This window comes from Geotrypetes seraphini, chromosome 1, assembly GCF_902459505.1.
Source record: "Geotrypetes seraphini chromosome 1, aGeoSer1.1, whole genome shotgun sequence".
In the NCBI taxonomy this organism is placed as follows: domain Eukaryota; kingdom Metazoa; phylum Chordata; class Amphibia; order Gymnophiona; family Dermophiidae; genus Geotrypetes; species Geotrypetes seraphini.
The window spans coordinates 228,511,416-228,524,796 of NC_047084.1; positions in this window are offsets into that span (position 1 = coordinate 228,511,416).

The following is a 13,381-nucleotide window of genomic DNA, read 5'->3' on the forward strand; positions in this document are numbered from 1 at the left end:
TTGTCCATCTGGTGGATAGTTTGTTTAGTTGGGGGAGCACCGCATCTTGGGTGAGTGGTTCGAAGGTGCTCCAGATTTGGTCTACTGTGCAGGGGTCAGTAGTGAACAGGATTTGCACTTTTTATGTGTTAATTTTTGCATTTAGAGGGCACCATGGGGGCATGTAGCAGGATCCTATTTTATAAAGGAACCTAGATGCTTAGATTTCATTATAGAATATAAGCATAACATAATAGTTTTTTTACTTGATGTGGAAAAGGTAAGGCCAGTTTGAGGCATTATGTTGTTCCTGAGTGCTCCCCCAACCAAATAAACTATCCACCAGAAGCAGTGTATTGGACAAATACCCATAGCTTCTATACTCCCACATCCCAAATGAACTCATTCATTTGCTGATCTCATTGGTGAACAACCTCCTACAAAAGGGCCTGCTACCCATCCAAATGGGTCACATTGCTCTCACGCCTATCCCCAAAAGTCAAGGAGATCAAAACAATTTTTGTTTCCATCACTTCCTTTGGAAGGGCATTCCAGGCATCAACCACCCTCTCCATGAAAAATAATTTCCTCATATTACTCCAAAATCAATCACTCCACAACCTCAATTTGTGTCCATACCATACCATATAATTTCTTATATCCCACAAATTTCAACTAGGATTTATTGCGGGTTACAATAGAATAGCATGGCATACAATTTAAGTTACAGTAAGACTTCTAGGAACCTACGTGGATAGACCTCATGTGAGTTACGAAGAGAAGAGATATTTCTTTAACATTTTCCTGAAATTGTAGAAAATAGGGAGCTGACGCAGACACAAACTTTGGGACCCTGAAATTCAAAGAGTAGTATTTGACATGAACTGGAAATAAAACTTGATATGCCCTGATTTAGACTGCAGGAACATATACAAAACAGATTTGCTGATTTTTGACAAATGTGCTGATTAGGCTTTTTCTGTAGCAAAGATGGTCTCCTTCCAAACTTCCAACTTTTACCAGCAATCCTACTGCACCAAAGCATGAATGCAGTTTGTGAATTCCCTTGATCAAAGCTCATAAACTAGGTGATAAGAACAGATGTATAAACTGCCAGATAAACAAGACTACACTACTGCTTGATCTCCCCTCTATTTACCTTCAACAAGCTTTTCAGTCCATGCCCTGCAATGCTTTCTGTTTCCAGAGTCTCCGCCCCCTAAACTCTGTATGCCCTTGCTCCACCTGATTCCCCTCTGGACATGATAACATAGAAACATAGAAACATAGAAAGATGACGGCAGAAAAGGGCTATAGCCCACCAAGTCTGCCCACTCTACTGACCCTCCCTATCAAGACTGAGTGTCTTATTAGGCCTCTGTAGGGATCCCACGTAAATGTCCCATTTATTCTTAAAGTCAAGCACGCTGTTGGCTTTGGCCACCTGCTCCGGAAGCTTATTCCAGTGCTCCACTACTCTTTCCGTGAAGAAATACTTCCTAATGTCACCCCTAAATTTCCCTCCTCTGAGTTTGAGCAGATGCCCTCTTGTGGCTGAGGGTCCCCTGAGTAGGAAGATGTCATCTTCTACCTCGACACGACCCGTGATGTATTTAAACATTTCAATCATGTCTCCCCTCTCCCTGCATTCCTCCAGAGTGTAGAGCTGCAGTTTGTTCAGTCTCTCTTCGTACGAGAGACCCTTGAGCCCCGAGATATTCCTAGTGGCCATCCGCTGAACCGACTCGACTCTGAGCATATCTTTGCGGTAATGTGGCCTCCAGAACTGCACACAGTACTCCAGGTGAGGTCTCACCATGGTTCTATACAGTGGCATTATGACCTCAGGTTTCCTGCTTACGAAACTTCTATTGATACATCCCATCATTTGTCTCGCCTTGGATGATGCTTTTTTCACCTGGTTTGCAACCTTCATGTCTGCACTGATGATCACTCCCAAGTCTCGCTCTACTGTCGTCCTAGCCAACGTTTCTCCATTTAAGGTGTAGGTGTTGCACAGATTCCTGCTACCGAGGTGCATGACCTTACATTTCTTGGCGTTGAAGCCCAGCTGCCATGTTGCGGACCAGCTCTCCAAAGTAAGCAGGTCCTGCGTCATACAGTCCTGCAAATTATTTTCCCTTACTATATTGCATATTTTGGTGTCATCGGCGAATAATGTTACTTTACCCTGAAGCCCTCGTGTCAAGTCCCTTATGAATATGTTAAAAAGGAGTGGACCTAGGACTGAGCCCTGCGGGACTCTGCTGGTCACTTCCGATGTTTCAGAGAAGGTGCCGTTGACCACCACCCTTTGAAGTCTACCACTCAGCCAATCTTTGACCCAAGTAGTTAGCGTCTCACCTATCCCCATTGATTTCATCTTACTTAGATTGTGAGCCTTCGGGACAGTAAGGGAATTTTTCAAGTACCTTTCTTATTTCTAATCTTAATGTATATTTTCTGTAAACCGCTTAGAACCTAACGGATGTAGCGGTATATAAGAAATAAATTACATTACATTACATTACATTACATTAAAAGCCTGCTGTGTGGGACACTGACAAAAGCTTTACTAAAATCCAAGTACACTATGTCCAGAGACTCCCCGGAGTCCAGCTTCATAGTTACCCAATCAAAGAAGCTGATGAGATTCGATTGGCACGACCTGCCCCTAGTGAATCCATGTTGTTTGGGATCCCTCAGATTCCCCTCCTCCAAGATCATGTCTAACTTGCGTTTAATTAGTGTTTCCATGAGTTTACACACTATCGATGTGAGACTCACTGGTCTGTAATTCGCAGCCTCTGCTCTGCAACCCTTTTTGTGCAGAGGAACGACGTTAGCTGTTTTCCAGTCCAGTGGGACTCTCCCCGTCCGTAGGGAAAGATTGAAGAGCATGGCTAATGGCTCTGCCAGGACTCCGCACAGCTCTCTGAGCACTCTTGGGTGCACTTTGTCTGGTCCCATGGCTTTGCTCACCTTGAGTCTTGACAGTTCGCTGTAAACGTCAGCTGGTGTGAACTCAAAGTTCTGAAATGGGTCTTCCACGCTTGGTTTTGCTGCCAGCTGAGGTCCGTGTCCAGGTGCCTCGCAGGTAAAGACTGAGCAGAATTATTCATTCAGTAGATTGGCTTTGTCGGAGTCCGCTTCTGCATAATTCCCATCCGGGGTTCTAAGGCGTACTATTCCGCTGGTGTTCTTTTTCCTATCGTTAATATACCTGAAGAAGGATTTGTCCCCTTTTTTAATGTTCTTTGCTAGGTTTTCTTCCACTTGTAGTTTGGCCTCCCTAACTGCTGCTTTGACCGCTGCAGACCTGGTCCTGTATTGACTGTTAGCTTCTCCTTTCCCCGTATGTTTGTATGAAAGAAATGCTCTTTTTTTTTCCTTGATGAGGTGCGAGATTTCATCCGTGAACCATTGAGGTTTCTTGTTTCTTTGTTGTTTATTTACCGATTTTATGTAACGGACAGTTGCCTCCTGTAGGGTCAGTTTCAGGTTTGACCACATAGCTTCTGCATTATCAGTTTCCTCCTGATCCTGTAGCGTTTGCTGGACAAAATCTCCCATGCGTGCAAAGTCCGTGCCCCGGAATTTGAGTACCCTCGTTTTTGTTTGTGATTTAAGGAAACCTTTCCTAAGGTTGAACCATACCATGTTATGGTCACTGGAGGCTAGCGTTTCTCCCACCGAGACCTCCGAGATGCTTTCCCCGTTAGTAAGAACCAGGTCTAGGATGGCCTGGGCCCTAGTGGGCTCGTGTACCATTTGTTTAAGCCGTACTCCCTTCATGGACGTTAATATCCTCTTGCTCCCACAAGTTGTTGCTGAGAGAGTATTCCAGTCTACATCAGGCATGTTGAAGTCCCCTAACCCTTACCTTGTACCTAGATCCTATGCCTCGGAATTTGTACTTTGTTCCTTGATGATAAATTGTTAGCCTTTAATATTGTACCTAGGTCTCCCAGTTTTTCGGTAAGCTCCTCAGAATCTGTGTTTGTTCTTTTGTTACCCACCTTGATTTTTCTGTGAGGGCAGGAAATAAATACATACATACATAGTAATCAAGGTTGTTTCATATAATGGCAAGAAGTCAAAAATAAATAATTTAATCTTATTTTATATAATATAAACCTAGTTATACATCTTTTACTCTCCCCACACTACTTGGAGCAAGTCTGATTCTGAGACCCTGCTCGATTACGTCTCATAATTATGACATTGTTTCCCTTCTTGGCAGCTCTCAGGCAGATCAAAGAACAGAACTGATTGCCAGGCTCTCTGCACAAGAGGCGAACCTCAGTGTGTTTCTCAAATATTATCAATGTAAAGCATGCTGTGATCTTGCTTGAATGCAAAAGAGCAATATAAATGCTAATTGTTATTATTACTACTTTAAAAAGTCTTTAATTTACTTCCTCTGCGAACAAAGCTAAATTAAATTCATATAAGAATCTTTAAAGAATGAATTTAAAATAAGAGCTTCTTTTATTGCCCAAACTCCTGTGTTTATGCTTTTTCTTACAAAAATTCTCAGTGAAAAACCACATAAATAACTAGAATGAAACACTAGTTTTATGAATACTTTGACTGGCATTGAATACCTGAGAAATAAAGAAATATAATAGAAAGATATTTTTAATAACAATTCAGGATATATTGATTTCTCAGCCTATGGTTTTCAATGACATTCACAAACTAAGACCAACATTTTCACAGTTCTCTTCGAGAGTGCTGTATTGAGACTTGAAAAATGATTGCAAAAGTGCTGATGTCTTTCAGTTCAATAATTGAGAGACATGGGGGAAGACACTGCTTGCCCTGGATTGGTAGCATGTAATGTTTTTGCCAGGTACTAGTGAACTGGATTGGCCACCATAAGGACGGGCTACTGGGCTAGATGGACCATTAGTCTGACCCAGTAAGGTTATTTTTATATTCTTAGAAAAACTTTTATTCTTCAGTTTTGTGTCTCTCAAACTGTGTGCCCCGAAGAGATGTCAGGTGTGCTACAAGAGTTTCCAGAATTTTACTTTATTTAAAAAAAATTCCCTTCATAAGTATACACTAGAATAGATGACATGTACGACGCATACACAAGAGTTTGTCAATGTTATGAGGGGAAGGGGTAAAACGCGGACCTCATGGACCTGACGGACCTCGCAGATCTAAACCCGCACGTCCTTAAAAATCTGAGCTCCGTGCCACTTGTAGTTAGTTTCTGGCTCTGACAGACTTCGATGACAATTTAGCGCTGACGGATCCGTCTCAGCCTAGGGAGGGAAAAGTATTAGGATCCGTCAGCGCTAAAATGTCACCGAGGTCTGTCAGAGCCAGAGACTGCAAGTGGCGCGGCTACTTTGCTGGCAGTAATTGAATGTTTATAGAGCCTGGACGGTTGGGCCGGGTCCCCGCCACTGGTATCTTTTGCAGGAGAGATTTTCTGCAAAAGTTCATTAAGGGGAATGGTTTTAGTCTCCGGCTCTGACAGACCTCGGTGACATTTTAGCGCTGACGTATCCTAATACTTTTCCCTCCCTAGGCTAAGACGGATCCGTCAGCGCTAAATTGTCATCCAGGTCTGTCAGAGCCAGAAGCTAACTACAAGTGGCACGGAGCTCAGATTTTTAAGGACATGCGGGTATAGATCCGTGAGGTCTGTCAGGTCTGTGAGGTCCGCGTTTTACCCCTTCCCTGTTATGAGTATCTGTGTGCATAAGAATACCCAGACAAGCATCATCTTTGATGTGATTGGTCCTTGAAAACTAAAGACGTATAATTTTAGTTTTACTTTTAGTTTTTATGCAGTAGTTATCCTAACTAGCAACAAAGCAATTAAGGCTTTATTACTGTTTGGACCTTCTTATCTTTGCAAACTTGGATTTTCAACCATACAATTGAGAAGAAAGTGTTTTTTTTTAGCTTTTAAGTCCCAAGTGTTGGCTTTCAAAGGGACTTTTTTCCTTCAATTCACATGTAAATGAATTATTAAGATTTCAGAGAAAACTTCTGTTTTTCTAGACCCAAAACATTTAAAGAATTTTCTTGAATCAAAGCAACCTCCAACTCATATAGTTGTATCTACTCCCTTAGATGTATAATTTGATGCAGAGGTAAAATGACTCTCTGCCTTAGTCCAAGTAAGAATTTCCCTGTATAATTTCCTACGCCCAAAAGAAAGATTACTTGTAAGTCTTGTCTTCTCCACCTTGGATTATTTCTTATTTACCTTAAGGTTGAAATAGAATCTTACTGATTGTTTAGTTGATTATATATATCAAGGTGATTTTTTATCAATGTAAGAATCTATTTTCTTTAACAAGTGATATGCTTGTAATTTGTGAAAAATGCATAAATAAAAATTTAAAAAAGAGAACAACTGAAAATAGTGGATGAAGAAATGCTTGTTTGCTTGTCGATTACTGAGCCACGTTTTGAGTTAATTTGCAGTCTAAAACAGGTACATCCGTTGCATTGATTAGCAATTCTATTCTATCAATCTAGTTTCATTGTTGTTACAATTACCCATACATGGTTTAATAACTTTAAATAAATAACTCTCATATTTAATTTTTTGTTGGTTTTGCAATTTTATGATTTCAATTATAATGTGCCACCAAAAACATATGCTTTCTTTAGTGTGCTGCAAAAAAAAACATTTGCTCCGTTTAGTGTGCCAGAACTAAAAAGGTTTCAGAGACACTGGTCTAGAACAACACATAAGCATCAATTTTCAATTGTCTGCATAGGTATAATGTCTATGATAAGTATAATATATACTATATTGTTTCTAACTTTGAGCGCCATTTATAGAATAGCGCGATAGTGCTATTTTTTCAGATTTTTTAGGCGCCATTTATTTAATTCAGTCCTTAATATAAAGAAACGGTATAAAGGCAGTCCTCCTCTAGTAATATCCCCTCCCCCTGCTTCACCATCCTAAAGCCCTGTAACCAAATTTAGATTCCTTCAATAATAGCCCTCCCCCCCTAGCATTTACAGGAACTAGAATTATTCTCCTCCACCATCTACCCCCTCCCCCACAATGACTAGATCTCTCTTCATACCTCTTCTCACTGTTAGGCACATGGCCTCTGTAGGGCCTTCAGCATGCGCAAGACCTGCTGTGGCCCAGCATCATAACTGGCTATCTCCCACTAAATATTAGTGGTTAGCTTGTTTAGCGCTATTTAGCTGACCACGAGCAATTCTTGGCCAGCTAAATAGCACTGAATATCGGGCAATATGAGTTTAAAAATAAATTTGTCATTGGCAAAAGAAAAAAAACCTTTCACATGTACTCAGTAAATTCATAAATAGATATCTTTTTTTTTTATAATTTAATCTTTATTGATTTTTAATTTTTTTATGATAACAATCATATTGAAATTAAACAGTTCTCATATCCAATACATATAAGAAATAATATAATAAGGAAATTAAACAACTGTCAGTCCACAATCATTGGGGGAAGAGTATCAATAAAATCAAAGATTGTTAACTCCATCTACTTTTAAAGGAAACAGTCAGGCAGCCTGAAGTGGACCCAAGCTATTAACAACGAGCTTTATTCCTGACTATTGATAGGGGTACTAGCAATAGTCACCTTCTTTTCCAAAATAAATCTTGATAACTGTGCGGAATCAAAAAATATATATCTAACTCCCTTGAAGTTCACCAAACACTTACATGGAAATCTTAATTTAAAAAAGTAGCACCCATTTTTAACACCTGCTGTCTCAAGAGTAAAAATTGTTTCTTCTTTTTTTTGTGTTACTCTGGAAACATCTGGATACATTCTTATTTTTTGATTCAGAAAAAGAACATCTTTATATTTGAAAAACAACTTTAAAAGCCACTCTCTGTCTGAATCTAAGGCCAATTGAAAGTGTAGCAAAAGTTATCTATTCTGATTCTGACTTCTCTAATATATTCTTCAAATCTAAACCATCAATGGGAAATTCTTGATGGTCCTCCTGAGGTTTCTTCTTTCCCAAGGAAATATAGTAGATTTTTGAGTTAGGAGGAAAAGAATTTTGTGGAATTTTCAGAACCTCCAAGAGATATCTCTTAAACATATCCAATGCTGAGGTAGTAATTAATTTAGGAAAATTAATCAATCTCAAATTTTGTTGCCATGACAAGTTTTCCAACTGTTCCATTTTAAAGTTAATATTCCCATTATCTTTAATAAGGACCTAGTTTTGTGCTCCTAAAATTTCCATTTTTTTTCCTTGCTCCACTGATTTTTTTCTCCAATTTGATCACTTTTTGTTGTATAATTATAGTCTCAGATATTATCCCAGCACAGTGTGTTAATAAAGTTTGTATTTGAGTTCCCAGGGAAATTTGTAAAGATGAAATTGCATCCCAGATAGAGTTCAAGTCGACCACTAGAGGTTTCTCCAGGGGAGATAGTGAATAGCTAAGTTTTAAATCTTTTAATCCCACAATACCTGTTTGTATGTTCAATAGTGGTGTCTCTTGGCGTTCCCCAACCAATTCCAGGGCTCCAAGTGGCGGTAGTTGTGGTAAGGAGGCAGCAGAAACCCTCCGGGCATATCTTAAGCTACTTAGGACTTCAGGTAAGCTTTATAGTAACTTATACAGCATGTCCAATGATGGCCAACATTTCACTCAGCTGTTTAAGGGCATCATGAAATGTGGTTAACTGAGAATCATAACTGGAATATAGTTATTCCAGACTTTAATCTGTTCAGGAAAGACAGAGAAAGAAGAAAAGAGGGAGGAGTGACGTTATATATTAAAGATCATATTAAAGCCACACAATTGCAGGACCTATGGGATAAGGAAGAGACACTGTGGGTCAATCTGGAAAAAAGGAATGGAAAATGTATTGTGACAAGGGAAGGAGTAGGTAACAAAGTGGCTCTGTACCATTAACTTCCATTCCTCATTTCCCTCTAGAACAGTGGTCTCAAACCCGTGGCCCACCAGGTACTATTTTGAGGCCCTTGGTATAGTTATCATAATCACAAAAGTAAAATAAAACAGTTACTTCATCATATGTCTCTTTAGCTTATAAATGGCAATATAGTGGAACCTTGTTTACGAGCATAGTTCGTTCCAGAAGCATGCTCGTAAACCAAAATACTCGTATATCAAAGCGAGTTTCCCCATAGGAACTAAGAGAAACTCGCTTGATTCGTTCCCACCCACCCCATCCCCCGAGGCCAACGACGCTGCGCTACCCCCCCCTAAGGACCGGTATTGCTCCCCCCGCTCATGAAGGCCCCCCCGTGATCCGCCATCCCCTGCTCATTTCGCCCCCCCACGTGTGATCCCAATTCCCCCGCTCATGGTGCCCCCCCCACGATCCGGCACCCCCCCGCTTGCATCGCACCCCCCGCCACGATCTGGCATGCCCCAGGCACCCACCCACCCACCCGATCACATTCCTTACCCCCATTTGGCACCGGCACCAACGCACAGGACATGCTGGTGCCGGTGCCCGAAGATCTGCCTATTTATTCGTGCTGGGCCTTGAGCATCTGCGCATACTCAAGGCCTTCGGGTTCCCGTTCTCTCCGAGATTTTCGGATCTCTGAGAATCTTGGAGAGAACGGGAACTTGAAGGCCTTGAGCATGCGCAGATGCTCAAGGCCCAGCGTGAAGAAATAGGCAGATCTTCAGGCACCGGCACCAGCATGTCCTGTGCGTTGGTGCCGGTGCCAAATGGGGGTAAGGAATGTGATCGGGTGGGTGGTTGGGTGCCTGGGGCATGCCAGATCATGGCGGGTGGGGTGGGGCGACGTGAGCGGGGGGGTGCCGGATCGCGGGGGGGAGGGTGCCAGATTGCGGGGGGGGGGGGGGAGGGAGGGCGCTCATAAATCGAGGCATGCTCGGTTTCCGAGGTGCCGATTTTGCGGATGTTTTGCTCGTCTTGCAAAACACTCGCAAACCAGTGCACTCGTAAACCAAGGTACCACTGTACTATTATTAAGATTTAGCCAAAAGGAAAGATTTATAAACTATAAAGAGTTTTACCTCATGCAAAATTGTCATTTCATTAATAAGACATTAACTATTTTTTTCTGAGGCCCTCCAAGTACCTACAAATCCAAAATGTGGCCCTGCAAAGGATTTGAGTTTGAGACCACTGCTCTAAAAGTAAGCCAGTTGAAATATCCAGAATCTATTCCTAGAGCTTCTCAGCAGTTTCAGGTTCCTCCTGGGAGTGAACTTGATGTCTGATTGAAAAGGTTTTCAATAGAAATGGGGACTATGAATTGGGAGCCAGTTCCCTTAGAGGAGATTGAATTTCCCACAGAGAATGAAGTGCCAGGAGCTGCTAAGGAGACAATGGAACTATCCTAATTGAGGAAGACTTTCTTTATTTCCCTCCGATACTAGATGGATTTTTATTTGCTTGCTTTTTCTAGACTCTCAATTGGAATGAATCCCTGTGTTTAAATGGATAAAAGAAAAGGATTTGAAGGGTTGGAGAGGAGGACTGAGAGTAGGGTTACTGTAGGGCTCCAGAAAAAGGAGGACAGATTGAGACATCCAACCTTTACTTCTATTGCTTTCAATGGAAGTAAAACTCAGGTGTCTCAATTCACCTCCTTTTCCTGGAGCCTTATAGTGGAAGTAACACCCAGACATTTTAGTCTGTCCTCCTTTTTCTGGAGTCACATGGTTACCATAACTATGTGACTCCAGGGTTAGCAAACAAAGAAAGGAGGCTACGGAAAGTACAAAGAAATGTGTCAGAACTGAAACTATGCTGTTGTTTTTTTTTGTTTGTTGGGTTTTTTTGGGGGAGGGTATCTGGGAATTGGGTGAAAGACAAATTCAAAGAGAGAGTGTGTTGAACTAATAATAACTGATCTAATTATTAGCACCAGAGGGGTGCTAACTTCCGAGAAAGCCAGTCCTACGGAAAGTCATACTGAGTTAATGGATGAATATTTGTAACTGACCTCGCAGGTAATTCAACTGCATGTGCTCCTTTTGCTTGTCACGTGTTATACTGTACTTTGAATTTGTTTTGGAGACTTTAAGCATTTGAGGAACTCTGCTGCTAGGCCTCCTTTATTGTAGTGTTTGGACCTCATCTATTGGGGTGGCATCAGTTAATTCAAAAGCAAAAGTTCTTAGACTCAAAGGTGTAGGGGAGGAATATGTAGAAGCTGTTAAAGATAAGGCTGAATTGTTTAACAAATATTTCTGCTCTGTGTTCACAGCTGAAGAGCAAACGCAAATAGGAATGGAGGTGTGGTGAATCCTGAATGATTTTCAAAGGACTGTGTTCATGAGGAGCTAGCTAAACTGAAGGTGGAGAAAGTGATAGGGCAGAATGGTATATATCCAAGGGTACTGAAGGAACTTAGGGAAGTTCTGGTGACTGTGCTGGCTGACATTTCCAATTCTTCTCTAGAGTTGGGATTGGTGTCAGAGAACTTCCTTACAAAAGTAAGGAAGAGATAGGGAACTACAGGCCCGTAAGTCTGATTTCTGTGGTAAGTGAATTAATGGAAACACTTTTAAAACAGAGAACAGTGCAGTTTTTGGAATCCAATGGATTATAGGATCTGAGGCAACATTATTTCACTAGAGGTAGGTCTTGTCAGACAAATATGACTGGGTCACCAGAGAGTTGAATAGAGGGAGAGCACTAGATGTGGTGTATTTAGATTTTAGCAAACACTCAGTATGGGCCTCAAAGTGACAGAGTGGGTTAGGAACTGTTTGAGTGGAAAATGACAGAGGAAAGGGATGTTATCGGTGGTGTGCCACAAGGTTCAGTTCTTGGGCCTGTTCGTTTTAAAATATTTGTAAGCACACTGTATTCCACCATGTGGTCTTACAAATATTTAAAAATGAACAGTGTTACTGATATTTTTACTTGCTTTTCTCCTGACTATATATTTTTGTCCTTCTCTTCTTTCCATCCCTCATTAGTTAATGCCTTCATTATTTTGATTCCTTTGATACCTTATTGTTTTTATGGCCTTATTTTGTACATGAGTATTGCCAGTTTGTAATTGTTGACTTGAGCATTTTTGTTCAGTCTTTGTGTTATATTGATAATTTGATAAAACTTACTTGAACTAAAATATTTGTAAGCGATATTACCAAAATTTGCATTCTTGATGCCTAAAGTTAGGTGGCTCTTTATAGATTACTCTTATTGTGATCAGAGCACATGCAACCGAGCTGCATGCAGACTGAAGTATCCTGTTCCCTCTCCCTCTATTCTACTGTTACATTAAATAGATATTGTATAGTAGAAAACACAAATGTCTTTTTGTAAGTGAAAAGTAAGTTCATTGTTGTATTGAGTATCCTGCAGTTCAATATTATTTTCCAGTGTATGCACTAGAGAGAGGAAATGGATTGATGACAAGACAAAATTCTATCTAAAAATAGGCAATTGGGTTAGAAAAGCAATATCATAAAAAGCATTCAAAGACCCAGGGTTATGGGATTGTATAATTAGTTTTTACAGGTTATCTCATGCCATTTGTCACTGACTTATTTTCTGACAGTATGGGACTTCAGTTTGCTGTGGAATTGAAACCAGGCTGCCCCTGGTGCATAGTGATTTTATGTTCAGTTTGCATGATCATTGATCATTGTCATTTAGTTTTGGAAAATCACATAAAGGAGAATTCATCATAACGTATCACTAATTTTCTGGGTTCTGTAAGGGGCCCCCTCACATTTCAGACATGCCTTACATGCGTCTCAAGCACGTCTGACCCATGTCTGTACCCAGACGTATGTGAGATGCATGTAAGATGTGACGGACATGCAAGTGATTTCTAGGGTATTGGGAGAGTAGTAATGAGTTTCAAGGGGCAAGGGGTCTTAGGTGTGGCCCTTACAGTTCTCAATCCAGTTCTCGGGACACACCAAGCCAGTCTGGGTATATTTCAAGGACTAGCTTGAGAATACCTGGTCTAAAGTTAAGGTTAGTCAAAGAGTAAACATTTTAATACAATTTAGTCAGGAACTCTTTCCTGTGCTCTTCTTGAGAGCGTTCCTAAGAGCAGTGGGCTTTCATCCTGGCAAACCAGATTCGATTCCCCTGCAGCTCCTTGTGACTTTAGGCAAGTAACATAACCCTCCATTGTCCCAGAGCCCACCAGGGACAGAGAAGTAGTTGAATTTAATGTCTACAGCATTAGATTGCAAATTATGACTGTCAACTGCTGAGCAAGGAATGATGAACACTATTTAAAATGTTTGTATGCAAATGCCAGAAGCCTAAGAAACAAGATGGGAGAGTTCTCATATATTGTACTAAATTAAAAGATATAGTAGATATATGCATCTCTGAAACCTGGTGGAAGGAAGAGAGCAAATTGGACACTGTGATACCAGGGTACAAATTATATCGCAGTGATAGCGTGGCTGGAATTGGTGGAGGCGT